At 48.0% G+C, this 26,130-nt stretch overlaps 1 long non-coding RNA gene across 1 annotated transcript in view; it reads right to left on the bottom strand.

The window, feature by feature from the left end:
- The window catches only part of LOC131381238 (uncharacterized), a 42,177-nt gene extending 30,577 nt beyond the window's left edge, over positions 1-11,600 (bottom strand). Inside the window, exon 1 of the long non-coding RNA XR_009209853.1 lies at positions 11,290-11,600. This is a non-coding gene — a long non-coding RNA (uncharacterized LOC131381238). The remainder of the gene's footprint in view (positions 1-11,289) is intronic.
- Between the last annotated feature and the right edge of the window lie 14,530 nt (positions 11,601-26,130).

The following is a 26,130-nucleotide window of genomic DNA, read 5'->3' as shown; positions in this document are numbered from 1 at the left end:
AAAGTCGCGGGAAACTCATTCATTCTGAGAGGGGTTAGAAAGGTGGGTGGAACAGGGTTTCTAATTTTGGTCCAGTCACTTACTGTTAGCTGAGTGACTTGGGCTGGACACGTAACCTCACTGGGACTCAGTTTCCTCATCTGTAAAATAGGAATAATAGTCCCTCATACCTCCTAGTAGTGGGTATCAAATGTAAAGCATTAAAAACTGCCTGGTACATAGTAAACGCTCAGTGAATATGAGCATTAATTTTTGTGCTTATTATCCCTCTGGTGAAGAGGAAATTAGATGTTGTGTGTGAGGTACCTACAGAGGGTCCAGCTCAAAGACAGAGGCAGAAATAATCCCTTTACCAAGGGAAGATCATGCTTTTCTGCTGTAGGAATCCGGCTGTGCTTTCCCTCTCAGGAGCACAAGGCTTCACAAAGATGACTCTGTTTGTTTGTTAAGACTGCCATAACAAAGTACCACAAACTGAGTAGTTTAAACAACAGAAATGCATCCTTTCGTAGTTCTGGAGGCTAAAAGTGTGAAATTAAGGTATCCAGCAGGGTTGGTTCCTTTCCATGGCTGTGAGGGAAGGATCTGTCCAGGTCTCTCTTTTTGGCTTGTAGATGGCTGTCTTTTCCCTCTCACCATCTTCCTTCTATGTGCATCTCTGTGTCCAAATCTCTTCTTCTTTTTTTTTTTTTGCGGGAGGTCGGTGCGGAAGGGCAGGGTCTTGCTGCATCACCCAGGCTGGAGTGCAGAGGTTCGATAAAGGCTCACTGCAACCTCAAACTCCAGGGCTCAGGTGATCCTCCTGTCTCGGACTCCTGAGTAGCTGGGACCACAAGCACATGACACCACACCTGGCTAATTTATTTTTTTTTTTTAGAGATGGGGTCTCACTATGTTGCCCAGGCTGGTCTCAAATTCCTGGGCTCAAGCAATCCTCCCACCTCCCAAAGTGCTAGGATTACAGATGTGAGCCGCTGTGCCCAGCCCAAATCTCCACTTTTTTTTTTTTTTTTTTTTTTTTTTTTTTTTTTTTGAGATGGAGTTTAGCTCTTGTTGCCCAGGCTGGAGTGCAATGGCGTGATCTCAGATCACCACAACCTCCGCCTCCCGGGTTCAAGCGATTCTCCTGCCTCAGCCTCCCGAGTAGCTGGGATTACAGGCATGTGCCATCATGCCCGGCTAATTTTGTATTTTTAGTAGAGACGGGGTTTCTCCATGTTGGTCAGGCTGGTCTTTAACTCCTGACCTCAGGTGATCCACCTGCCTTGGCCTCCCAAAATGCTGGGATTACAGGTGTAAGCCACCACGCCCAGCCTCCACTTCTTACAAGGACACCAGTGTTGTTGGATTAGGGCCCACCCGAATGACCTCATTTTGATTTGCTTACCTCTGTGAAGGCCCTGTCTCCAAATGATGTGACATACTGAGGATTAAAACTTCAACATATGAATTTCAGAGGGACACAACTGAACCCATAGCAATGACCTGGGGGAAAGGACAATGCTTAACTGGAAGGTGGATTTCAAGTCTTAACACCAGAATAGAGAAGACAATTTGGAGGAGAAAGGCCTCCTCCAGGCCTGTCAAATCCTCCCTCGAGCATGGCTATTTACATAAATACAATAGTGTCATGTTTTCAAATGTATGTATGTATAGTGTCATGTTTTCAGAACCTAGTTATGGGACCCAAATAATTAAATTACTTGTTTTCCACTCTAAACCTCTGTTCCCCATTCCTAATTTCATCTGCCAATATCAAACATGAAATCTGAGATTCCCCAGTAAAACTATGCCATCCTCAATTCCTTGGCAATGGAGTTGCAAAGAAGGAGGAATGGATAGGGAGTTGATGGAGCTAGACCCACGCACTTGCTATGTGATCTTGGCCATGTGACCGCCTGTCTGGGCTTCAGTATCAATTGTAGTTTGTGTGATTGTGTATGTTGTGTATGCACAGGTGTAAGAAAGGTGGAGGGATGGGCTGGGTGTGGTGGCTCACGCCTGTAATCCCAGCATTTTGGGAGGCCAAGGCAGGCAGATCACGAGGTCAGGAGTTTGAGACCAGCCTGGCCAATATGTTGAAACCCGATCTCTACTAACAGTACTACAATTAGCCAGGCATGGTGGCATGCCTCTGTAGTCCCAGCTACTCAGGAGGCTGAGGCAGGAGAATCACTGGAACCCAGGAGGTGGAGGTTGCAGTGAGCAGAGATCGCACCACTGCACTCCATCCTGAGCAACAGAGCGAGACTCCTTCAAAAAAAAAGAGAGAAAGAAAGAAAAGAAAGAAAGACAGAGAGAGAGAGAAAGAAAGAAAGGTGGAGGGAGACGATCTGACTTCTGACTGCTGCTCTAACCAGAGGGTCATGGGACAAAGCTGGTGCACCTTCTTTGAGTGTCAATTTCATATGAAGGTAAGCAATTTCAAATATAATTTTAAAACCCCAAAGCACCCAAGTATGTCAGAGTAGAATGCAACACTGCATGCGCTTTTATGCTGAAACATGAGGTTTTAGAGAAATTAGAGATACACTAGACTTTTAGTGGCTGCCGCATACTTCATTTCATAACCCTGATCCCTGGTGTCTGAGCTGTTTCCTGTGTGCCAGTAGGGGCTCTTCATTGGAAAAATGTGAAGTGCTTTGGACTAGATAATGGCAAAGACATTCCAGTTCCAGAGAGCTTGGATGTGAACTCACTTCTGACACTGACAATCGCCTCCCTTCATTCAGCCACATTTTCACTATGCATGCAACAGCCAGGCCAGGTGGGAGGCCTGCACCAATCAGAAAAGATGCAGCTGGACTTTGGGAGGCCAAGGCGGGCGGATCACTTGAGGTCAGGAGTTTGAGACCAGCCTGGCCAACATAGTGAAACCCTGTTTCTACTAAAAATACAAAAAATTAGCCAGGCATGGTGGTGGGCGCCTGCAATCCCAGCTACTCGGGAGGCTGAGGCAGGAGAATTGCTTGAACCCAGGAGGCGGAGGTTGCAGTGAGCTGAGATCGCGCCATTGTACTTCAGCCTGGGCGACAGTGTGAGACTCCATCTCAAATAATAATAATGATAATAATAAATACAAAAATTAGCCAGGCATGATGGTGCGCACCTGGAATCCCAGCTACTTGGGAGGCTGAGGCAGGAGAATTGCTTGAACCTGGGAGGCAGAAGCTGCAGTGAGCCGAGACTGTGCCATTGCACTCCAGCCTGGGCAACAACAGCAAAACTCCATCTTCAAAAAAAAAAAAGAAAAAAGAAAAGATGCAGCTGGGAGAAGAGGTGCACAGATGGTGGGCATGGAAGCAGAGGAAGTCGAATCAACCACTGGAGGAAGCAGGCTCTGGCATTTCTGTGGGGAAATGTCTTGGGGCTTCCCCCATCTTCCAGTTCCTCTGATGGTCAAAATGATAGGAATCTGAAAGCGAGAGCTGGCTGGGCGTGGTGGCTCACGCCTGTAATCCCAGCACTTTGTGAGGCCAAGGCGGAAGGATTGCTTGAGCACAAGAGTTCAAGACCCCCTTGGGAAACATAGTGAGACCTTGTCTCTACAGAAAATAAAAATAAATTTAAAAATTAGCCAGGCATGATTGCGCATGCTTGTAATCCCAGCACTTTGGGAGGCTGAGGCAGGAGGATCACTTGAGCCTAGGAATTCGAGGCTGCAGTGAGCTAAGATCACACCACTGCACTCCAGTCTGGGCGACAGAGTGAGGCTCTGTCTCAAAAAAAAAAAAAAAAAAAAAAGAAAGAAGAAAAGAAAAAGAAAAAAGAAAGTGAGAGCCCGCCTTTCTCTCAAGCTCCAGCCCTGTCTTCTCTCCTTCACAGCCAAGCTTCTTGAAGGTGATGTGTATCCTTCTCCACTTGCTGTACTCTGGTTTCTGTGCCCCAGCACCCACTTAAACTTGATCTCCATAACGTCCTGAGCACCCACCTCCTTGCTGCTAATGACAGTGAGTCCTCTTCAGTCCTCATCTCACTGGCCCTCTGGCAGACTCTCTGGCTTAACAGTTACTGCCCACCCTTTGCTTTCCTCCTCACTCTCCAGCTGCTCCTTCTCAGCCACACAGAAGCTTCTCCTTTCCCTGGCAGCTCTTCCTTCTGCACATCCTCACCTGCTCTCCCAGATCAACCTGTCTCTTTACAATGATGGTCTCCAGTGTCCATCCCAGGCCTAGAGCTCTGCTGGACCTTCCAGCCTGGCCACCTGGCTTTCCCCTGGACATCCCACAGTCCTTTCAAACTCAGCAAGGATCAAGGGGGGTCAAGGCCTTCCCCCGGACCCCGTCCTTCTTCCATCTGTGTTCCCAGGCACTGAAACCAACTGTGGAGCTACGCATGGTGCCTCCCTCCCCTTTGCCCTCCTTTCATTTTATCTATAGATTAATTGGTTAGCTTCAGTCTCATTCTGTGAATTGCACCTCTTAGCATTCTTCATTTCCACGTTTCAGCTGTTCTTGACCACATTTGGGCTCCCTCCAGCTGCTCCAAATCCCACAGCTGCCACTTAGCAATGCTCGTTCTCCTTCCTGCAGTGCCCGCCTCAGTCAGGCCTAGGTGCATCCCTAGGTGCTGATTTCAAGACAGCTGAGTTCCCTTTAGCCGGGCACAGTGGCTCACACCTGTAATCCTAACACTTTGGGAGGCCGAGGTGGGCGGATTGCCTGAGCTCAGGAGTTCAAGACCAGCCTGGGTAATATGGTGAAACCCTGTCTCTACTAAAAAATACTAAAAATTAGCCAGGTGTGGTGGCACGAGCCTGTAATCCCAGCTACACGGGAGGCTGAGGCAGGAGAATAGCTTGAACCTGGGAGGTGGAAGTTGCAGCAAGCTGAGATTGTGCCACTGCACTCTAGCCTGGGCGACAGAGTAAGACTCTGTCTCAAAAAAAAAAGACAGCTGACACAGGGTGCCTGAGCTCATGAGAGGGGCACAACAGCACACAGAGCAAGGCAGGAACAAGGCAAGTCCCTGACAGATCTCATGAATAAAAACCAGGAACCAGCCCAGGACTCAGGACTAGACACAGCAAAGAAATCTCGCTCCTCATCTAAGCTCTCCCACTGCAACAGATTTTGGTCACCTGCCCATGAATGTCCTGTGTGGTCAGCCAGCCAGAAAACCTGTCTCCACCTCTCCTCTGTAACACATAATCAAGAATCGGATTTAAGGAACTGGCTGGCAAGCTGGGTTGGGAGGAATTTGCCCAGGACAGATTGATTCTAGATGACTGATACATAGGATTTTTAAATCTGAAGGCCAAGGACCCTAATGAAGATCTCCTTGGGAGAGCTGGTATGAGCAGCACTCTCAAGTCTCCCTTCCAAATGTCTTAAAAATATCCTGTCTGAGGCCATCAAGTCCAGCTCTGCTTGGCAGGGCTTAGCGGTGAACAACCTTGGTGGTTCTCAACAGTGGTTCTCAACAGGGGCATATTTGGCAACTTCTGAAGACACTTGTGGCTGTCACATCTTGAGTCAGGGAGAGGTGCCACTGGCATCTAGTGAGTAGAGGCCAGGGCTGCTGCTAAACATCCTACAATGCACAGGGGAGTCCCCAACAAAGGATGACCTGTCCCAAAAGGTTATCAGTGCCAAGGTTAAGAAACCCTACTATGAAGTCAGACGGCTTGGCTTCATACCCCAGATCCACCTGGAGCAACTCACCTACCTTCCACTGGCTTTGGTTTTCTCCACTTTTAAAGGGCTGGATATTTATATCTACCATAGGGTTGTCGTAAAAAAAAAATAACTTCTGAAAGGTACTTGGAAACATTCTTGTTATACAATAAAGCACTCAAGAAAGTATCCTTTTTGCTGTTAACCACAGCACAGTGAAGATACGGATCTTCACTGCCAATCCATTTAGATATAGATGAACATTTCCATCTTGTCATCACATTTGGCAGAATCAGGAAGTCCCCATGCCACTGTGGAGGCTTCACTTCACTCTAGATTGAGCTGTGCCTCTGAGACCCACAGGGACAAGACACTCAAGCTTCTACCTGGATGGATTTAGTAGCTCCCCTCCTGGCTCCCTGGGCTTGCTTCCTTGTCAGTCTCTGCAGACCCTGACCCAGAATCAACCCCAGACTCCATTGCTGGGCTCTTCCCCACCAGCAGCTGAGTCCCAAGCTGCTCCAACTCAGCTGTCCTTGACCACGTTTGGGCTTCCTGACCACCCTCTGGCTGGTGCTGTGGCCTCAGCTCACCCCACTATTGATGCTGGCCGCCTGAGTGGCCTCAGCTGGCTTCCCATCCATCTAGGGCACTAACAAACACTGGAGAGTGGTACATTTCTATTTTTCTAGCTTTTAGTTATACCTGATCTGTACTTGGAATTCTTTTTTTAATTATTATTATACTTTAAGTTTTAGGGTACATGTGCACAACATGCAGGTTTGTTACATATGTATACATGTGCCATGTTGGTGTGCTGCACCCATTAACTCATCATTTAACATTAGGTATATGTCCTAATGCTATCCCTCCCCCTCCCCCGACCCCACAACAGGCCCCGGTGTGTGATGTTCCCCTTCCTGTGTCCATGTGTTCTCATTGTTCAATTCCCACCTATGAGTGAGAATATGCGGTGTTTGGTTTTTTGTCCTTGCGATAGTTTGCTGAGAATGATGGTTTCCAGCTTCATCCATGTCCCTACAAAGGACATGAACTCATCATTTTTTATGGCTGCATAGTATTCCATGGTGTATATGTGCCACATTTTCTTAATCCAGTCTATCATCGTTGGACATTTGGGTTGGTTCCAAGTCTTTGCTATTGTGAATAGTGCCGCAATAAACATACGTGTACATGTGTCTTTATAGCAGCATGATTTATAATCCTTTGGCTATATACCCAGTAATGGGATGGCTGGGTCAAATGGTATTTCTAGTTCTAGATCCTTGAGGAATCATCACACTGACTTCCACAATGGTTGAACTAGTTTATAGTCCACTTGGAATTCTTTAAAATACTCAACAAAAGAAAAAAAGATAGCAGTAGTGGAAAGTTTGTAAGAAGGAAACGGGAGGTGAAAAGCATTTTTTAAAATTTTTGAATTACAAATATACCTACCTTACTTTTCACATGTACTGTATATAAAAAAGCATTGTGGCTAAGTGTATTGGTTTGCAAAACACACCCCGCCCGCTGCCAAACATGCTTTAATTATTTAGGTAGTAGAGTTGGGAGGGGAGGCAGAGGGAGAGAGAAGGAGAATATTAAAAATCCTAGAATTTGTATAAAAGGAGAACCAACACTTTTATGGGTTAAGCAATGAAAAAAAAATAGCTAACCTTTTATTTTAAGGAAAAGTCAGTCTCCCAAAGGCAGAGATTGAAATGCACTATCACTTAGGGAACAATCAGCTTGACCAAGCATCCCCAGCAACTCCCTCCTAGGACTCTTGCAGTCTGAGGGGTCTGCCTGCATTCTCCTGGTGGCAGCACAGCAGGCTCCGAAGTGCCTGACAGTGAAGTTTAAGGAGCAGAGTGAGGCAAATTCCTGCTCCAAACCTGCTCTTCCATTCTACAGATAGACAAGAAGAGGAGTGACACAGCTTGCCAACTCAGCCAGTCATAAAAGATTGATCCGTTTCTTCCAAACTGATGGTTCCTCTCTTTAGGAAATTGGGCACTTGAAGAAGCTTCTCCCATCCCAGTTGATTCTTCTGTGCCCATTTTCTCAGTAGCAAGCCATTAGCACGATGTTCAAGGAACAATCATCTACTCCATGATGTACTGATGCTCTGTTTGATCAAACTGGGGCTTAAGAATAGCTGTGAAGGGCCAAGTGCGGTGGCTCACGCCTGTAATCCTAGCACTTTGGGAGGCCGAGGTGGGTGGATCACCTGAGGTCAGGAGTTCGAGACCAGCCTGGCCAACATGGTGAAACCCTGTCTGTACAAAAATTAGTCAGGCCTGGTGGCAGGCGCCTGTAATCCCAGCTACTTGGAAGGCTGAGGCAGGAGAACCACTTGAATGTAGGAGGCAAAGGTTGCATGCAGTGAGCCGAGATCGCGCCACTGCACTCCAGCCTGGGCGACAGAGAGAGACTCCATCTCTAAATAAATAAATAGATAAAATAAAATAAAATAAAAAGAATAGCTGTGAGATGGAGGAGGCTGCAAGTTTCCCTGGGAGCTTGTGGCACACAGAAGACCCCAGGACCTTGGCCTTAATGGGGTTAGGTTGCTGGGACTGGGGCTGGCTACTTCCACTCTAGAATAATAGTACTGAAGGCCTCTTTGTTCATTTACTACTTTATTCATTCAGAGAATATTTATTGAGCATCTACTATGTGTTTCCAGGCACTATTCTAGGCACTGGAGTTACAGTAGAGAACAAAACAGAAGAAGTCCTGCCCTCATGGAGCTAATATTTTAGTGGAGTGAGACAGATAATAAATAGAGTAAGTAAGAGATATAATCTGCGAGGGTGTTAAGAGCCATAGAGAAAAATTAAGTAGTGGAGGGGGCAGGGTGTGTGGGGAAGAGATGTTGCCATTTCAGAGAGTTCTTGGAAAGCCTCACTCAAAGCTGATGTTTCAGTGAAGACCTGGGAGGTGAGAGGTGCTGTACTGACACCTAGGAAAAGAGTGCCCAGGGCAAAGCAAACAGTCAGTGCAAAGGCCCTGAGGTGGGCATGAGGCTGGTGTGTTTGGAAGACCAGGGATGACATCAGATCAGAGGAGAAGTGGGGGTAGAGGTAGATCATGCAGGACTTTACAGGCTGCTGCAAGCCCTTTAGGTTTTTCTCCAACTGAAATGGAAAGTCACTGGAGGGTTTTATGTGGAAAAGTGACACCAAATATTTTATGAATCACTGTTAGCTCATTTCTCAATTATATTATTACCACCATTTTAAAGGCAGGGAAACTGAGGTTTAGAAGGGTTAGGAGAGTTTCCCACAGGCACACACCATGAGCTGCCAGAACTTCTCTCCTTTATTTATTTATTTTGAGACAGAGTCTCGCTCTGCAGAGTGCAGTGGCGTGATCTCGGCTCACTGCAACCTTCGCTTCCCGGGTTCAAGCGATTCTCCTGCCTCAGCCTTCCAAGTAGCTGGGACTACAGGCGTGCGCCACCACACGCGGCTAATATTTGTATTTTTAGTAGAGATGGGGTTTCACCATGTTGGCCAGGATAGTCTCGATCTCTTGATCCGCCCGCCTCGGACTCCCAAAGTGCTGGGATTACAGGGGTGAGCCACCACACCTGGCCAACTCCTCTCCCTTCTAATCCAGGGCTCTTGGTGCTCCTGCATGTGGTTTCCAAATGTTCTCAACTCTTCTCCTGCCTGCGAAGGGGAGGCCAGAGCCTTGGAGGTGGGAAAGGGGCAGGCAGGGCTGGCTCTTCTCGAACCTGGATTGCTGGGCACCTGTTGTCCAGCATCATTTGAGGGCACGTATGGTGAGTGTTATTAGAGACTATCAAGATGCTCTCAATGATTCCTGCTGAACCCAGGTCCCGAGTGCCCAACAGGCCTCCATTTGAGCAATGCGTTGGCCATTGCTTGTAGCTGCTATTCATCTAGGAAGGTCCCAGCGCTGGCCCCTGTTTCCACCTCCCCCAGCCCTCACATGTGGATCCATTGGTTTCACCTACAGTTCCAACCTTGGCCTGGTTCACTGATCGATCAGTCTGAGGCTAGGAGCACTTACACAGCTGGAGAGCAAGTCGCTCTTTCTACTGGCACCCAGCACTGCCTGCAGCACAGAAGTTGTCACACACCTGTCATCCCCTTGGGCACTGGGCCTTGCCCTCCTGTGTAGCCCTCAGCAGGGTCAGCCTGGCTTCTCCTGTGGGGGCTGGGGGCTGGCCCCAGAGCTGCCCTGGCTAAGGCCACAGGGTCATACTGGAAGTGAACAGACCAGCCTCAACAAATCCAGGAAACAGACCCAGGTAGGACTGTGAAGGGCATGCCTGTAGTGTGGGGAGTGGAAGCCCAATTCTGGGCTGCCCAGAATTTCCCAGCAGGTTTGGGGGAGGGGTGGTGGCAGCTGGCCCAGTGGAAGGGAACCTCCAACCACCCTAGAAAAATTGTCCCACTTTCCTTGTGGGTCAGCACCTCACAATGTCATCACCAGAAGGGCTTTCTTCCCCACGTGGATTACATAGCAGGTAGATGGATTTGTGCTTGCAGACACAGAGTGGCCAGAGTTTTAAAGGCTGTCAGTACCCTATAGCCCATCTCAGAGAAAAAGACAAGGAGAAGCAAAATTAGAAGGAAAGAAAGAAAGACTGTAAAAGTTAAACAAAACCACCCACAAATAGCTTGAGGCAGAAAAAAGATTGTACCATGTCATGGCAATCGTGGACAGTTTGGCAGCTGAGGGAAAGATGACTCATTCCTAGGCTCCGCTTGCATAATCCTCCCCAGCCCAGGCAGGAGAATGAAACTAGGAAACTAATGCAATGACATTTAGTAGCAAAAAGGAAGCCCACACAACATTTGTGCAAGGCCATCCAAAAATAGCGGGCTCCTCCATGCTTGGATTTTGAAACTATGCATTTCGCTTGAAATGCCTGAGTCGTGGCACATTTTTCTTGGGCCACCCACACCCTAATTCAGTTCATTTCAATTTAGCAGACATTTAATGCAGGCCTACTGTGCTCCAGGCTGTGTGCTAAGGATTTGGGAGTGGCAAATAAAGGATGGGGGAGACACTAAAAGGAAAGTGTGAAGGGAAGAATGAATGGAGTCAAACCCCAGCACGATCCCTTACCAGGTCTGAACCTCAGTTTTTCTGTCTATAAAGTGGGAACAATGCCCACCTCATGAAATTGTGTGAGAGTTAAATGAGAAGAGCAAAGCCATAGGCATTCTTAAAAGGAGTCCTCAAATCTGGTCAGGGTGATCAGGAGGGCCAGCATGGAAGAAGAGGTCTTTGAAATGAGCCTTGACTCGTTTTAACTGAACCGAACTGCCAGACTGAATTGCCAGGCAAGTATTTCTTCAGTGCCTGCTGGGTGTCAGGCCTGGTGCCAGGTCCTGAGAAAGTAAGGACAAAGGAGAAAAACCCATCCTCAAGCAGTAATAATCCTAACAGTAAAAACAGTAAAAATAATGCAGGGAAGCAGCTAGGCATAACGGTTGTGGGTGCTAGTTCTGAAAACAGACTCTCTGTGTACAAATCCTAGTTCTTTTACTCCCAGCTGTGTGGCTTGAGCGAGTTCTTTAACCATTCATTCTATGCTCTTGTTTCCTTTTCTGTAAGATTAGTATACAAATAGCAATTCCTTAAGGGTTGCTGTAAAAATTAATTGCAACAGTGCTTGCAGAGCACTTACCCTAGTGCCTGGTGAAGTGGTCCGTAAGGGTAAGCTGCCACTATCTTCATTGTCACCATCACCATTATCTTCATCACCATTATCACCATCACACATCACAGAAGAGAGGGAGGTACAGAGTCCTCCAAGCAGAGGAGAACATGGAGAGTCGGGGAATGCCAGAGGAAGGAATGGTTATTCTTGAAGTGAGTTTGGAAAGACAAGGAGAAGTTTGCCAGTAGGATTCTGGAAGAAAGAGGTATTCCAGGCAGGGGGACAATATGAGAAAAAAGCATGAATGTGCAGAAGATAAATGTTCAGGAAACAGGAAATGGCTCAGGCCGACAGCCAGGCTGAAAGGATGGCCTGACCAGGGAGAGAGAGGGCAAGTGGGAAGGGAGTGAAAGTCCTTCCTTTCTCGGCCTTTTACACACACCCTCCTGGCACATGCCAGGCAGTTAGGAAGCCCTGGGCCTGGACATGAGCACTGGCTCTCTCACAGAGCCCTTTCTGACCTTGGCTTCCTTCCAGGAGACGTTAAGACACAGCCTTACTGAGAATGCAGCCATGGTTACTATCACATTTATTGAGAAAACTATCCCGTATGTTACTCAGAGCTCTTTGCATACATATGCTCAAGATAAATTCAACTTAGAATTCAGCCAGGAAAAAACATTGATAAAAATAATTTATAACTTTCATTCGGAGTTTACAACATGCCAGCCTCTAAGTGCTTTACATTATTAGCTCATTTAATTCTCACAACAACCCTATGAAGTAGGCACTATGATTGCTCCTGTTTTACAAATAGAGGAACTGAATGATAAAGAGGTTAACTCATTTGCCAAAGCAACATAGCTAGTAACTGGCAGAGCAAGGGCTCACGTTCTGGGAGTCAGGCTTTAGAGCATGTATTCTTTTTTTTTTTTTTTTTTTTTGAGACAGGGTCTTACTCTGTTGCCCAGGCTGGAGTGCAGTGGCACAATCTCAGCTCACTGCAATCTCCACCTCCTGGGTTCAAACAATCCTCCCCCTCAGCCTCCCCAGTAGCTGGGACTACAGGCGCATGTCACCATGCCCAGCTAATTTTTGTATATTTTGGTAGAGGTGTTGTTTCACCATGTTGGCAAGGCTGGTCTTGAACTCCTGACCTCAGGTGATCTGCCCACCTCAGCCTCCCAAAGTGTTGGGATTAAGGTGTGATCCACTGCGCCTGGCCAACATGTGCTCTTTCCTAACTCCTTTGTAATAAACGGAACTCTTGTCCTTTCTGTATTTCCCTTTTTGCTTTGGCCACCTGGAGCCTCTGCTAAGTTTTCAATAAAGTATAATATCTTTCCTTAGCCCAGATTCTCTTTCACAGTTGTTTTTTCCTTTAAAGCCCTCTGGTCTCCAGATCCTGACAGTCAATCCACTGGCAGGATTGACACTTCCCACTATATTCTTCCTTGCAATTTGTGCTCCAGCTGCTCTGGGCGCCTCACTTTTTCCAGAATTCCTTTGCATTGTCGTACCTCTATGCCTTTGCTCATGCCAGTCCTCCTACCTGAGATGACTTGCCTTTTTTTTTTCTTTTTTTAAACTTAATGACATGGAAAACATCATTTAGTGAGTGGAAGAAGTAAGTTACAAAACTACATATATAAAAATACAGGCCAGGCGCAGTGGCTCACGCCTGTAATCCCAGCACTTTGGGAGGCCCAGGCAGGCAGATTGCTTGCGGCCAGGAATTCGAGACCAGCCTGGCCAATGTGGCAAAACTCTGTCTCTACTAAAAATATAAAAATTAGCTGGGCATGGTGGTAGGCACCTGTAATCCCAGCTACTCGAGAGACTGAGGCAGGAGAATTGCTTGAACCTGCGAGGCAGAGGTTGCAGTGAGCAGAGATCACGCCATTGCACTCCAGCCTGGGCCACAGAGTGAGACTATGTCTCAAAACAAACAAACAAACATAAATAAATAAACTCCCATTGTTGGTAAATAGTATTTGAAGTGAATATATGAAAAACCTCTGAAGAGATATGCACCAAAATAACATTGTTTAGATCTGAATGGCAGAATAACAAATTATATTTATTTTTTTCTTGGTGATTTCTATTTATTGAATGTTCACAGAAAATACATATCATTAAATTGTTACTTTTAAGAAAAATGTAAGTTAATTTTTTTTTCATTAAACAATTTTTTTTTAAATGACTTATTACTCGGTCAGGCGCGGGAGCACTTTGGGAGGCCAAGGCAGGCGGATCACAAAGTCAGGAGATTGAGACCATTCTGGCTAACATGGTGAAACCCTGTATCTACTACAAATATGAAAATTAGCTGGGCATGGTGGCAGGTGCCTGTAGTCCCAGCTACTCGGGAGGCTGAGGCAGGAGAATGGTGTGAATCTGGGAGGCGGAGCTTGCAGTGAGCCGAGATCGCACCACTGCACTCCAGCCTGGGCAACAGAGCGAGACTCCATCTCAAAAAATAATAATAATAAGTAAATAAATAATGACTTTTACCATTTTGACCTTTCTTAAGTATGCAATTTTATGACATTAAGTACATGTGCATTGTTATGCAACCATCTAGGATGACATTCTAACCTCATTTCCAGCTTAGCCGCATTCACTATCTTTCCAGGACTAGAGTAGTTTTCACCTTCTGTTTAAAACTTTCTCTCTCTCCTCCCACACCCCCAGCAGAAATGATGGCTCATCTCTCTCCACTCTCCTGTTATGGGGAGTGTGTCACTATGCGTCACTCATGTCATTCTGCAATAGTGGTCAAATAAGCAGCCTCTAGAGCCTTCATTTCCTGTATTTGGTACCTACTATTTGTGCCCTAGCATAGCTGGGGCAAGTCACTTAATCTATCTGTGCCTCAGTTTCTTCAACTTTAAAAATAGACATTATCAGAATGGCTATTACTAAGACGTCAAAAAATAACAGATGCTGGCAAGATTGCAGAGAAAAGTAAACTCTTATACACTGAAAGTGGGAATGTAAATTAGTTTAGCTGCTTTCAGTGGAAAGCAGTCTGGAGATTTCTCAAAGAACTAAAAATAGAACTACCATTCGACCCAGCAATCCCATTTCTGGGTATATTCCCAAAGGAATATAAATCGTTCTATTATAAAGACACATGCACACATATGTTTATCTCAGCACTATTCACAATAGCAAAGACATGGAATCAACCTAGATGCCCATCAGTGGTTGACTGAATAATGTGGTACATACACACTGTGGAATACTACGCAGCCATAAAAAAGAATGAACTCATATCCTTTGCTGAGGCGATTATCCTAAGTGAATTAATGCAGGAACAGTAAACCAAATACCACATGTTCTCACTGATAAGTAGGAGCGAAACACTGAGTACACAGGGACACAAAGAAGAGAATGATAGACATCAGGGCCTACCTGAGAGTAAAGGGTGGGAGGAGGGTGAGGACTGAAAAACTACCTATCAGGTACTACGCTGATTACTTGGGTGATAAAATTACACCAAACCCCTAAGACATGCAGTTTACCTATGCAACAAACTTGCACGTATATCCCTTGAACCTAAAAGTTGGAAAGAAAAAAAATAGACATCATTAGTTTTATTTCACAGATAAGGACACCAAGGCTTACAAAGGTTAAGTTTGCCCAAGATCCCAAAGAGGATAAGTAGTGAAACACTTTTAAAGCAAGTCATCTGGCCCTAGAATGCACATGTTTAATCTGTGCCCCTCTAAATAATAACAACACTGCCATTTATTGATCACTTATTATGTGGCAAGCTCTCAGCTAGATATGTGGCACAATAACCTATTTAATCCTCATAAGTAGCCCCATAAAAATGGTTATTCGTAGCTTTTTTTTTTTTTTTTTTGAGATGGAGTCTCGCTCTGTCGCCCAGGCTGGAGTGCAGTGGCACAATCTCAGCTCACTGCAACCTTTGCCTCCTGGGTTCAAGTGATTCTCCTGCCTCAGCCTCCTGAGTACCTGGGACTACAGGCGCCCACCACCACGACGGGCTAATTTTTTTTTTGTTTTTTGTTTTTTGTTTTTTGATTTTTTGAGACGGAGTCTCACTCTGTCTCCCAGGCTGGAGTGCAGTGGCATGATCTCAGCTCACTGCAAGCTCCGCCTCCTGGGTTCACACCATTCTCCTGCCTCAGCCTCCGGAGTAGCTGAGACTACAGGTGCCCGCTACCACGCCTGGCCAATTTTTTGTATTTTTAGTAGAGACGTAGTTTCACCATCCTGGCCAGGCTGGTCTTGAACTCCTGAACTTGTGATCCACCCACCTCAGCCTCCCAAAGTGCTAGGATTACAGGCATGAGCCACCGTGCCCAGCCCCGTAGCCCATTTTACAGATGCAGAAACTAAGGCCCAGAGAGGTGAAGTCATTTGCCTAAATTCCTCAGCAGAATCAGAATTTGGTGACTATAAAGAATGCCTTCTTATTCACTACAGTATGCAAAAAAATGTTTGATTTCTCAAGTCTGTAACTGAGGACTCAATTAATGACCACAGATTGTTCTTATGACAGAAAAGGGCAAGGCTTTAGAGTTCAAAGACAGGGATTCAGCAAGGACTCGAAAGTATGGAGAAGTCTTCACAGAAGAGGCTGCACTGAGCCCTGCAGACTGGCGGTGGCAGGCCCATCCTATCTGGGGCTGGCAGTGAAGATGGGACTCCTCTGAAGCTGTCAGTTCTCAGTTAAGATTAATGAGACTGAAGTGGGATCTGGGCCACAGCTATTGCCCAGGAGATACCACTGAAAGCCAAAGCCCAGCTAGAGAAGGCCAGTGTTAAAGATGAGCTCAATTCGGGAGATGCCCAATTAGAGCAGGGAGAACACTAGAGTCCAGGTCCACAGGTGCACTCAGCAGGTGTCTGAGCAGGTGGCTGGGTGTGGGAAGGAGAGAGTGTGGGAAGACTCCAAATGGGCCTCTCATGGGGCCTCCTTTCCACAGTTACAGGTTTCTCTCCTGGAAGCCAAAGCCCTCCCCACCATGGGTGCCCCTCTGTCAGCCTTAATGACAACTCAGGCCTCCAACAGGGTAAGATAACAGGAAGCATTCCAGGGAGCCAAAGGATAAGACAGGGTGAGCAGGGTGTGATGTGGAAGAGTGAAAGGTGGTGATAGAGGGGAGGAGACAGACAGAGCACAGAAAGGGGGAGGGAAAGGGCGCTTTGGAAGCAGCTGTTTATTTACAGTTGAGGCCTTCCTGGGAAATCAAGGTCACCTCTTCCTAAAGCCAGTTCTCCAGGCTCTGCTTGTCAAAGCTTTGCTAGTTGTGTTCAGGTTGTGTGCTTGAAAGTAACATTGCTGCCCTTTGGAGGAAATGCTAGTTAACTCAGGCCTTCTGCAGACAAAGCCTGGCCTTCCCACCTGCTGACCCCTCTTTCTTTTCTGGTGATCACCTGCTGGGTTCCCCCATTATGTCCACTCTACAATGAGCATGGTGGGGTGTGTGTGTGTGTGTGTGTGTGTGTGTGTGTGTGTGTGTGTGTGTGTTTCCAAAGGAAAGAGGGCTGAGCACGGATAACAGCAACTACATCTATCATCTTTTAAGCTTTACCCTGATCCAGGACTGCTCTCAACTAATTCTCACAATGATCCCACAAAGTAGATCTTTTTATTAACTCTTTTTACAGGTACAGAATCACGGGTCACACAGCTAAGAACTAGCTGAGCTGGAACTTGAGCCCAGGCCTGCCTGATTCCAAGACAATTAGTCAAAAAGTCCTCTCTGGGGGTTGCGCTGAGGTGGGAGCTTCATCTTTTCTGGTTTCATCCTGAAACACTACCACCCTTTGAACCATTAACTCTACCCTCTACCCAGCCCTGGAGATGTACAAAAGCTAAAAAAAAAATAGACAAAACAGGGTAACAGGGTATCAACAGAGACTCTGAGGAGCGGTACTCGGTCCAGATTGAGGGGAGGCTTTTAGGGACTATTTCTTGAAGGATGAAACATCTAAGCTGAAACTTGAAGGGTGAGTAGGAACAGACAGGTAGGGACAGTGGAAAGGTATTTAGGCAGAGATGAGAGTCTGTGCGAAGGTCTGGAGGCGTGGAATGCCAGGGCTTCTTCAGGAAACTCACTGGTGATTTGGTATGGGTGGACCCCTGGGAGTAGAAGAAATGCAGTTGGTGAAGGTTGCAAGGACTTACCTATCCTCCTAAGGAACTCGGACTTCATCATGAGGCGATGACAGGGAGGCACTGAAGGATTTCAAACAGGAGAACAATGAGTTCAGACTCCTGTTTGAGTTGAGCACTGCTCTTTCTACTTTCGGAAAGGCAGCTGTGACATTGTGGACAGCACCTGGAGCCCTGATGTTTAATTCCGAATTGGACCTTAAGCAAGTCACTTCCTCTCTTGGAACTCAGTTTCCTTATTTGTAAAAACTGAAGAGGTTGACCAGATGGCCACTTGGATCATTTCCAGCTCTTATATTCCAAGAAAAAAAAAACTATGACCTCTCCAGGGGAAACAATGAGGATACCAGATCTCTTTCTGGTTTTTTTAATTCCTCTAGAGTATACTATAGAACTGAAGAGGCCGGGCGCGGTGGCTCACGCTTGTAATCCCAGCACTTTGGGAGGCCGAGGCGGGCGGATCACGAGGTCAGGAGATCGAGACCACGGTGAAACCCCGTCTCTACTAAAAATACAAAAAATTAGCCGGGCGTGGTGGCGGGCGCCTGTAGTCCCAGCTACTCGGAGAGGCTGAGGCAGGAGAATGGCGTGAACCCAGGAGGCGGAGCTTGCAGTGAGCCGAGATCGTGCCACTGCACCCCAGCCCGGGCGACAGAGCAAGACTCCGTCTCAAAAAAAAAAAAAAAAAAAAAAGAACTGAAGAAGGCAGTCAGATATGAGTTTAGAGTTCAAGACAGAGGTCTAGCAGGAAAGAAACATTTAGGAGCCCTCGGTATACACAACATTTGAAACCCTAGGTCATCTCATCCAGTCCCAAGGCTTCAAACATCATCTATACCAAGAGATCTCAAATTTCTCTCTCCAGTCATACCTCTCTTCCAAACTCCAAATCACACATCCCACTGCCTTCGAGGCACATCCACTTGGATGTCCAGTAGGCACCACCAACAAAACATGTCCAAAATGGAACTCCTGATCTTCTCGCTCTACTTCCCTAACCTACATCACCCTCACCTTCCCTATGTCAGTTCATGGCAACTCTATCCTTCCAGTTGTTCAGGTAAAAAATGTACACATCAGCCGGGCGTGGTGGCTCACGACTGTAATTCCAGCACTTTGGGAGGCCGAGGTGGGTGGATCACGAGGTCAGGAGATTGAGACCATCCTGGCTAACACGGTGTAACCCCGTCTCTACTAAAAAATACAAAAAAAATTAGCCAGGCGTAGTGGCAGGCGCCTGTAGTACCAGCTACTCGGGAGGCTGAGGCAGGAGAATGGCGTGAACCTAGGAGGCGGAGCTTGCAGTGAGCTGAGATTGTGCCACTGCACTCCAGCCTGGGTGACAGCGGGAGAATCTGTCTCAAAAAAATAAAAAAAAGTACACATTATCCTCAGTTCCTCTATAGCTCTTATACTCCCTATTCAATCCAACCTGAAATATATCCAGAATCCACCTCCATCACTACCACCAGGTTCCAGCCAACATTATTTTCTACCTGGATTAGTGAAACCATCTGCTTATTCCCCTCATGGTCTACCCTTAATGCTGCTTTTTAGAATATCAGCTAGGTCATGTCAGGATTCCCCAGTGACTTTCTTTCTCATCAGAACAAAATTCAAAACCCTTACCCTGACCTACAGGGCCCCACGAAATATGCACCCTTCGCTTCCTCTCTGACCTCATCCCCTACCACTGTCCCCTTCACTGTGCGCCGTCCAGTTCTTTGAAGTCCTGCCTCAGGGCCTTGGCACTTGCTGTTCCCTCTGCCTGGAATGCTCTCACCTGGAGCACTACAGCTCCATCACTTGCTTTGGGTCTCTGCCCAATGTCAGCTTGTGAGAGAGGCCTTCCCTGGGCATTCTCACTAAAATAGCACACCTGTGCCACACTTTGTCCCTTCACTCTGCTACAGTCTTCATTTTAACACTTATCACCATCTAATGAAGATATTTATGTATTGTCTGCCTCCCCACCTACAATGGAAGTTCCATCACCACCTGGACCTTTTGTTCACTGCTTTGTCTGCGATGCCAAGAAAGCTGTCTGGTAAGTTCTCAGTGCTTTTCATACGAATATGAATAAACCAACGTGGCAAGGTCACATGTCTAGAAAGCATAGGGCAGAGATTTGAATCCGGACACAACCTGCTTGAGGGCTTCAAGCCGAACCACTGTGCGGTTCTTCCTGTTGATGACGGGGCGGGCTGGGGAAATCTGAGGTCCCTCAGCAATTCAGTCCTATACTTAGGGGAAGAGCCGCGGGGCTGGGGGGCGGGTAGGTAAGGACAAGAACACAGTGTGGCTTTTCCCAGCCCTTCCTCTACTCGCTGCGGGGTGTGCTTGGTTTTAACAGCACTGGCCACGGGGTCGTGGGGGCGCAGGGGCAGTCTTGTGGGAAGACAGGATGGGGGTAAATACGGAGGGATACTTCTGTCCCCTCAGGGCAGCAGAAACCACGGACTCTCCGAAGAAAGGCCAGGTGGGAAGTTGGCGCCAGACCTTCGCTGAGTTACCTCCCCGGAGGAAATCCACGCGGGGACCTCGGGCAGCAGAACCCCAATGAAGAGATCCTGGCAAGAGGCAGGACCACAGAAATTCAGAAGAAAGCCATCCTGGCTAACACGGTGAAACCCCGTTTCTACTAAAAACACACACAAAAAATTAGCCGGGCGAGGTGGCAGGCGCCTGTAGTCCCAGCTACAAGGGAGGCTGAGGCAGGAGAATGGCGTGAACCCCAGGGGGCAGAGCCTGCAGTGAGCCGAGATCGCGCCACTGCACTCCAGCCTGGGTGAAAGAGCGAGACTCCGTCTCAAAAAAAAAAAAAATTCAGAAGAAAGAACGAAACAGAGCGAGACCGCACGGTGGGGCCTCCCGGGACGTTCCTCGCGAAGGACGCGCACATTGCAGGGCGCGAGCGTGCCGGGACGCTGCTGGAGGCGTCGTCGCTCCGCGGCGGGGGCGGCTCCGTTTCCCCGCTCTCGTCCTCGCCACTTCCTCTGCCCGGGCTTCCAGGAGACTCGGCCTCCGTCGGCGACGCGGGCCCGCGCGCCCACCGTCCCCCGCCGCGGCCGCGCTCTCCCCGTGCACAAGCGCCGCCCGCCCACTCGGTGCGCCGCCCCCGCCCGCGCCCGCACCTGCGCCGCCGCTCACCCACCCGCCTGTGCACACCCCTGGCTGGTCGTGAAACGCATCTCCCAGGAGTCCCCACAGACTCCAAGATTCTGGGGTCTCGCTCTTGGCTGCAGCGTCAAGACTGGCGGCACAGATGGCCTTGCTGCACGTGAAAAAAAGCCATCGGCAGGCTGGGGACCCTGAGCCCTCTGACCTCTTGGCGAAACGGGATTCTCTGTCCACGAGAATCTAAAGGGCCTGGTTTCTTTGCCCTCTACCTCCTCCTCCGTGCATGTGGAGCTGGGGAAAGGCTGAAGTCTGGAAGTTGGGCCACCCGGCTTCCTGTCTCACTGCTGTCTCTCGCTTGCTGTAAGACCTTAGACCAGTGACTCCGGGTCTCAGATTCCCAAAGCCAGCAGTGTAGATAAGATGGCCTCTACCGTTCCTCCAGGACAGAGATTGAGTCCTATTTTTTCTCATGATCCCCAGATTGAAAAGTGGGAGAGTACATTCGGTTTAAGAATGATTGTTCCTATTGTAATGTATTCCTGTTGGGGTGTGTGTGTGTGTGTGTGTGTGTGTGTGTTATTTGAACCAGATGTTTTCATCCCGTGTGCAAAGTCCTAAATGGCCCCCATTGTCCTGCAGCTGGGGACACAGAGCAGAGATTTCACACACATGCCAAATTCATCTTAAGGTTCAGTTAAACCCCGAGCTCAAGGGACCAAACCACAACCCACTTGGCCAAAGTTTTCTGTTTCCCGAAAACTCCCCTGCACCTTTGAAGAGGGGTGATGTCCCAGAGTTGTGGCTCTGTCCCAACCCCCTCCTGAGAACAGAAGAGCCTCAAGGTCGAAGCCTGGGGGAGTGGAGAGCAAGCTGTGTGGGAATCAGGGTGAACCTAAAGTGAGGCCCCAGTTCGAAAGACCGGGTCTGCTCAGTGGCAGGTACGGTGAGGAGGGGACAGGTTTTTAGAGCTTCAGATGGAAGCCATCTAGAAAATTACACCTTACAGCTGCAGCCATACCTGGCACTTTTGTAAGCACCTCTCCAGTGCCAGCATCGTCCAAAATAAGGATGTAATGTTGAGGTCATTACTGTGGGCAAAAGGGGGCTCACCTCAGCTGGAACCTCCTGAGAAGCATACAGAAGTCCTCCCTGACAAGTATGAAATTGGGGTTCAGAGAATTTAAATCGCCTGCCCAAGGTCACACCGCTGGGGAGTAAGGCATTGGCCAGCAGGGATTAGAACCTTCTGTTGTCAGAGCTCGTGATTTTCCCATAATGCTACAGACCAGGGTCTAGTTAGGCTCTGACTCGTGGGGGGACTTTGGGCCCATCACCTGACCTCCCTCTGGAGGTGGCTCAGTTTCTCACCTGGGTGGGGGACGATGAAGGACCTAGGGAGAGAAATCACAGGAACAGGGGAGGTGCTCACAGCATAGCAGAGCATGAGCAGGGCACAGGGATGGGGCTGTCATCCTAGGCATGGGGTGTGGGTGGGGGTGTCATCCTGGGCATGGGGTGGGGGTGAGTGTCATTGTGGGCATGGGGTGGGGATGGGGGTGTCATCATGGCACAGGGATGGGGCTGTCATCCTGGGCACGGGGGTGGGGGTGGGGTGTCCTCCTGGGTGTGGGGTGGTGAGGGGTATCATCCTGGGCACAGGGTGGTGGTGGGGTGTCATCCTGGGCATGGGGTGGGGGTGGGGGTGTCATCCCGGGCATGGGGTGGGGGTGAGTGTCATTGTGGGCATGAGGTGGGGATGGGGGTGTTATCATGGCATGGGGTGGGGGTGGGGTGTCCTCCTGGGTGTGAGGTGGTGAGGGGTTTTTAGAGCTTCAGGGCACAGGGTGGTGGTGGGGTGTCATCCTGGGCATGGGGTGGGGGTGGGGCTGTCATCCTGGGCACTGAATGGGGTGGAGGTGTCATCCTGGCCATGGGGTGGTGGTGGGGAGTCATGCTGGGCATGGGGTGGGGGTGGGGCTGTTATCCTGGGCTCAGGGTGGGGGTGGGGGTGCCATCTTGGGCATGGGATGGGGTGGAGGTGTCATCCTGGGCTTGGGGTGGGGTGGGGGTTTCATCCTGGGCACAGGGTGGGGGTGGAGGTGTCATCCTGGGCAGGGAGTAGGAGTGTGGGTGGGGGTGTCATCCTGCTGTGTACGGGCACCAAGGAAGAATGAGGAGCCACGTATGAAGGGAGACTCTGGGAGGCCAGGCTGCCCACCTCACTTCCCTTCTCCTCCCCCTCCCCCAGCCACAGTCTCCCCAGGCTGGGAGACCTCAAGTCTGATTGCACCAACACCTGGTTTGAATTAAGAAGTTCCTGACTGCTGAAGGAAGCCTCCCGTAGAGACTTACTCTTCCCGATTACATAGGGCTTTACAACTTACCAAGTATTTCCAATCATTTTTTATTTTTATCTTCCCACACCTCTTTGAGGTGAGGAGAGAAGGCGTTGTTATTATCCCAATTTTACAGCTCCATGAAAGGGAACTTGCAGACCACAGCCCAGCCCCCTCCCTTTATAGACACATTAATGTGGCCCAGAGAGGAGAGGCTACTTGTCCAAGGCCACACAGGTAATGCATGGCAGAGTCAGGACAAGAAATGAACTCTCTTGGCTGACAGGCTGATGTTCTTGCTAATGCACTGACCCAGGATGTCCAGACTCCCAGGATTTCCCTGGGAAGTTTCTTAGGCTGGGCGCAGTGGCTCATGCCTGTAATCCCAGCACTTTGGGAGGCCAAGACAAGTGGATTGCTTGAGGCCAGGAATTCCAGACCAGCCTGGCCAATATGGTGAAACCCTGTCTCTACTAAAAATATAAAAATTAGCCAGGCACGCCTGTAATCCCAGCTACGCGGGTGGCTGAGGCAGGAGAATTGCTTGAACCTGAGAGGTGGAGGTTGCAGTGAGCTGAGACTGTGCCACTGCATTCCAGCCGGGGCAACAGAGCAAGGCTCTGTTTCAAAAAAAAAAAAAAAATCCCCTCAACTGGGCATGGTGGCTCATGCCTGTAATCCCAACACTTCAAGAGACTGAGTTGGGAGGATCACTCGAGCCTAGGAGTCAAGACCAGTCTGGGCAACATAGCAAGCCCCCATCTCTAAAAGAAAAATTAACAAATTTAAGCTGGGCATGGTGGTGCATGCCTGTGGTCCCAGCTACTTGGCAGGGCTGAGGTGGGAGGATCGCTTGAGCCCAGGAGGTCGAGGTTGCAATGAGCTAAGATCACACCATAGCACTCCAGCCTGGGCAACAGAGCAAGACACTGTCTCAAAAACAAAACAAAACAAAAAGCAAGTCCCCTTAACAGCATTTTCCCCAATGTCTGCCTTTTCTTCATGAAAGTTGGGTGCAGATTAGAGAAGAAAAAGGATTGTGTCTTGACTTTGGCCCTGCCTTCCTGTGCTGGGTTAGGTGAGGGGAGGGGGCTGGTGAAGGGTGAGTGAAGGGTGTGGTGGCAGCCAGCCGGGGTTCCCATTGTGCCCTGCAGCCACACAGTCAGTGGTGGCTAACCCCTACCCTTCTCCTTTTCCATCCTATTTTCCAACCCTGGCCTGTGGTTATTGATGACCACACTGCTCCTCTGTGGCCTACAAGAACCTCTTCAGCAAAGATTCACTTAATCACAATCAGAGGGCAGAAAAAGTGGACTCGGACATTTTTTAAATAACCAGCAGCTACAAAGAGGACTGAAACAAATTGAGTTTTATTAAAAGAAGCCTCCATTAGCCAGAAAATGTTATTACCTTGCATCCTCTACTCCCTGAGCTTTCTGCTTAATAGAGTATTGATTGAAACATACATTTCCAAAGTCTGGTCTCAGAGGAGTGGAAGGGGAAAAACCCAAATAATTCAGAAATGCAGAGACCTCTTGCAGAAATGCAAGAGACCTAGCTGAAGTATTACTCTCTCTGATAGATTTTGGAGGGATGCTGGAAAGAAAAACGAATTAATTAAGCAAGTAACAGGCTGAGGTCTGGCCTGAAGCAAAAGTTTTGTGGCTGAGCTATAAAAAGGTTAAGTGTCTAAGGGAAAACCCAGAAGCATTCTAACCAGCTGCTCAAATGGGTGCTGCTATAATTCCATAGTTTGCACCAGACCTGGGCAACAGCTGGCTCTTGGCTCCCATCAGGGAGAGTGTGTCCCTACTGATTGATCCAATTGAGAAATTCCTCTTCCACTTTGTACTTTGAAATCCAATAACTTTCCTCCTTTCTTCCTCCCCCAACCCCAAAGACAGAAAATTAGCCAGTTGTGTGAATGGACTTCATAAGTGATTCATCATATCAATATCATATCAGGGATGCTAAAGACTGCCCTTTGAGGGTAAGTAAGCAACCTTCTTGAGCTCAATTTTCCTCCCCCAATATGATCCTGAACATCCAATGGCTCCCTGCTACCTTTAGGATAAAGCCTAGGCTTCTTTGCATGCATCTCAAGTCCTCCAAACTGAAACCCACATTATCTTTCCAACTTAATCTCCTAACAATTCTACGTCATATGCCATCTGCCCCAGCCAAGCTACTAAGTCTTTCTCACCTATTCATTCAGATTCTTCCCAAAACATGTGAGGGCCAGAGAAAAAAGATAATCTTGATGAAATCTTCCCTTTCCTTCCCCAGGATAGACTACAGACTTTCTGACCTTCCTCTCCTATTGCTTCCAGGATATGCCCCACCCTCCCCAGCCTGACTTCCCAAGCTTTTCTCAGCTTTGCTTCCCGGCCTTACCTTCAACATGGATGCTCTGGGTCCTGTTTTTGACCTTACACAATTACAAGTGTGACCAATTTAGTCCATCATCTGCATGTATTGTATTTGTCCAACCACACAGTAAAAATACTGAACTTCTGAATGACAGAATAAATGAATTTGCAATTAGCCCTTCACAAATACTTCATGGCAAGGCAAAGATAGAATGATTTGCTCAAGGGATCTTCAGTCTAGTGTTCCATACACGGAGAGGTGAACTATGATAACAATCCATTAGTAGCCTAAAGGTTAGTTCATTTAACTGACCAGTTTAGTTAGGGGTTGTTGGCACATCAAAACAATGTTTATTAAACCTGGCAAAGTGTCACATTGTGCTTGGGTACCTCAAACTTTTCTAGAGCTAGATGATAACATCTGCTTTCTTTTCAAGAGAAAAATAGTTTCCTTTCCCTGAGCGTACAACATCTTTGTTTCCTCTGTTAACTAAGATGTCAAGCTGCCTTGAGTTATTTAAAGAGACAGAAAATGTCTTTGTTTCTCAGCAATATTCCCCTTGGATGCCTTTCACTGACAGCAAACAGCTACCTTGTTATAAAATATATTTGCTTGCTTTAAAAATGATATCACTCTATCTATCTAAACTCCACTTTCTGGTTTCCGTCTTTACTTAGAATTTCTCTGGTCCCCTAAAGTCATTTCTGTGTATATTGCACTTCTTTAACATTGATATGGAAAGACCCCAAGCTTCATGTTCCTTTTCCTGAGGAAAAAACACCCTCCTCCTCTTTTTTAAGGGCTAATAACTCCATTTTGCAAACATACCATTTCAACCCCAGCAGCTGAAACCAAAGGATGTGGCTGCTTTGCTAAAACCAGATAAAT

This window comes from Hylobates moloch, unplaced genomic scaffold (assembly GCF_009828535.3).
Source record: "Hylobates moloch isolate HMO894 unplaced genomic scaffold, HMol_V3 SCAFFOLD_14, whole genome shotgun sequence".
NCBI classification, from domain to species: Eukaryota; Metazoa; Chordata; class Mammalia; order Primates; family Hylobatidae; genus Hylobates; species Hylobates moloch.
This window is presented reverse-complemented; position numbering and strand designations above follow the sequence as displayed.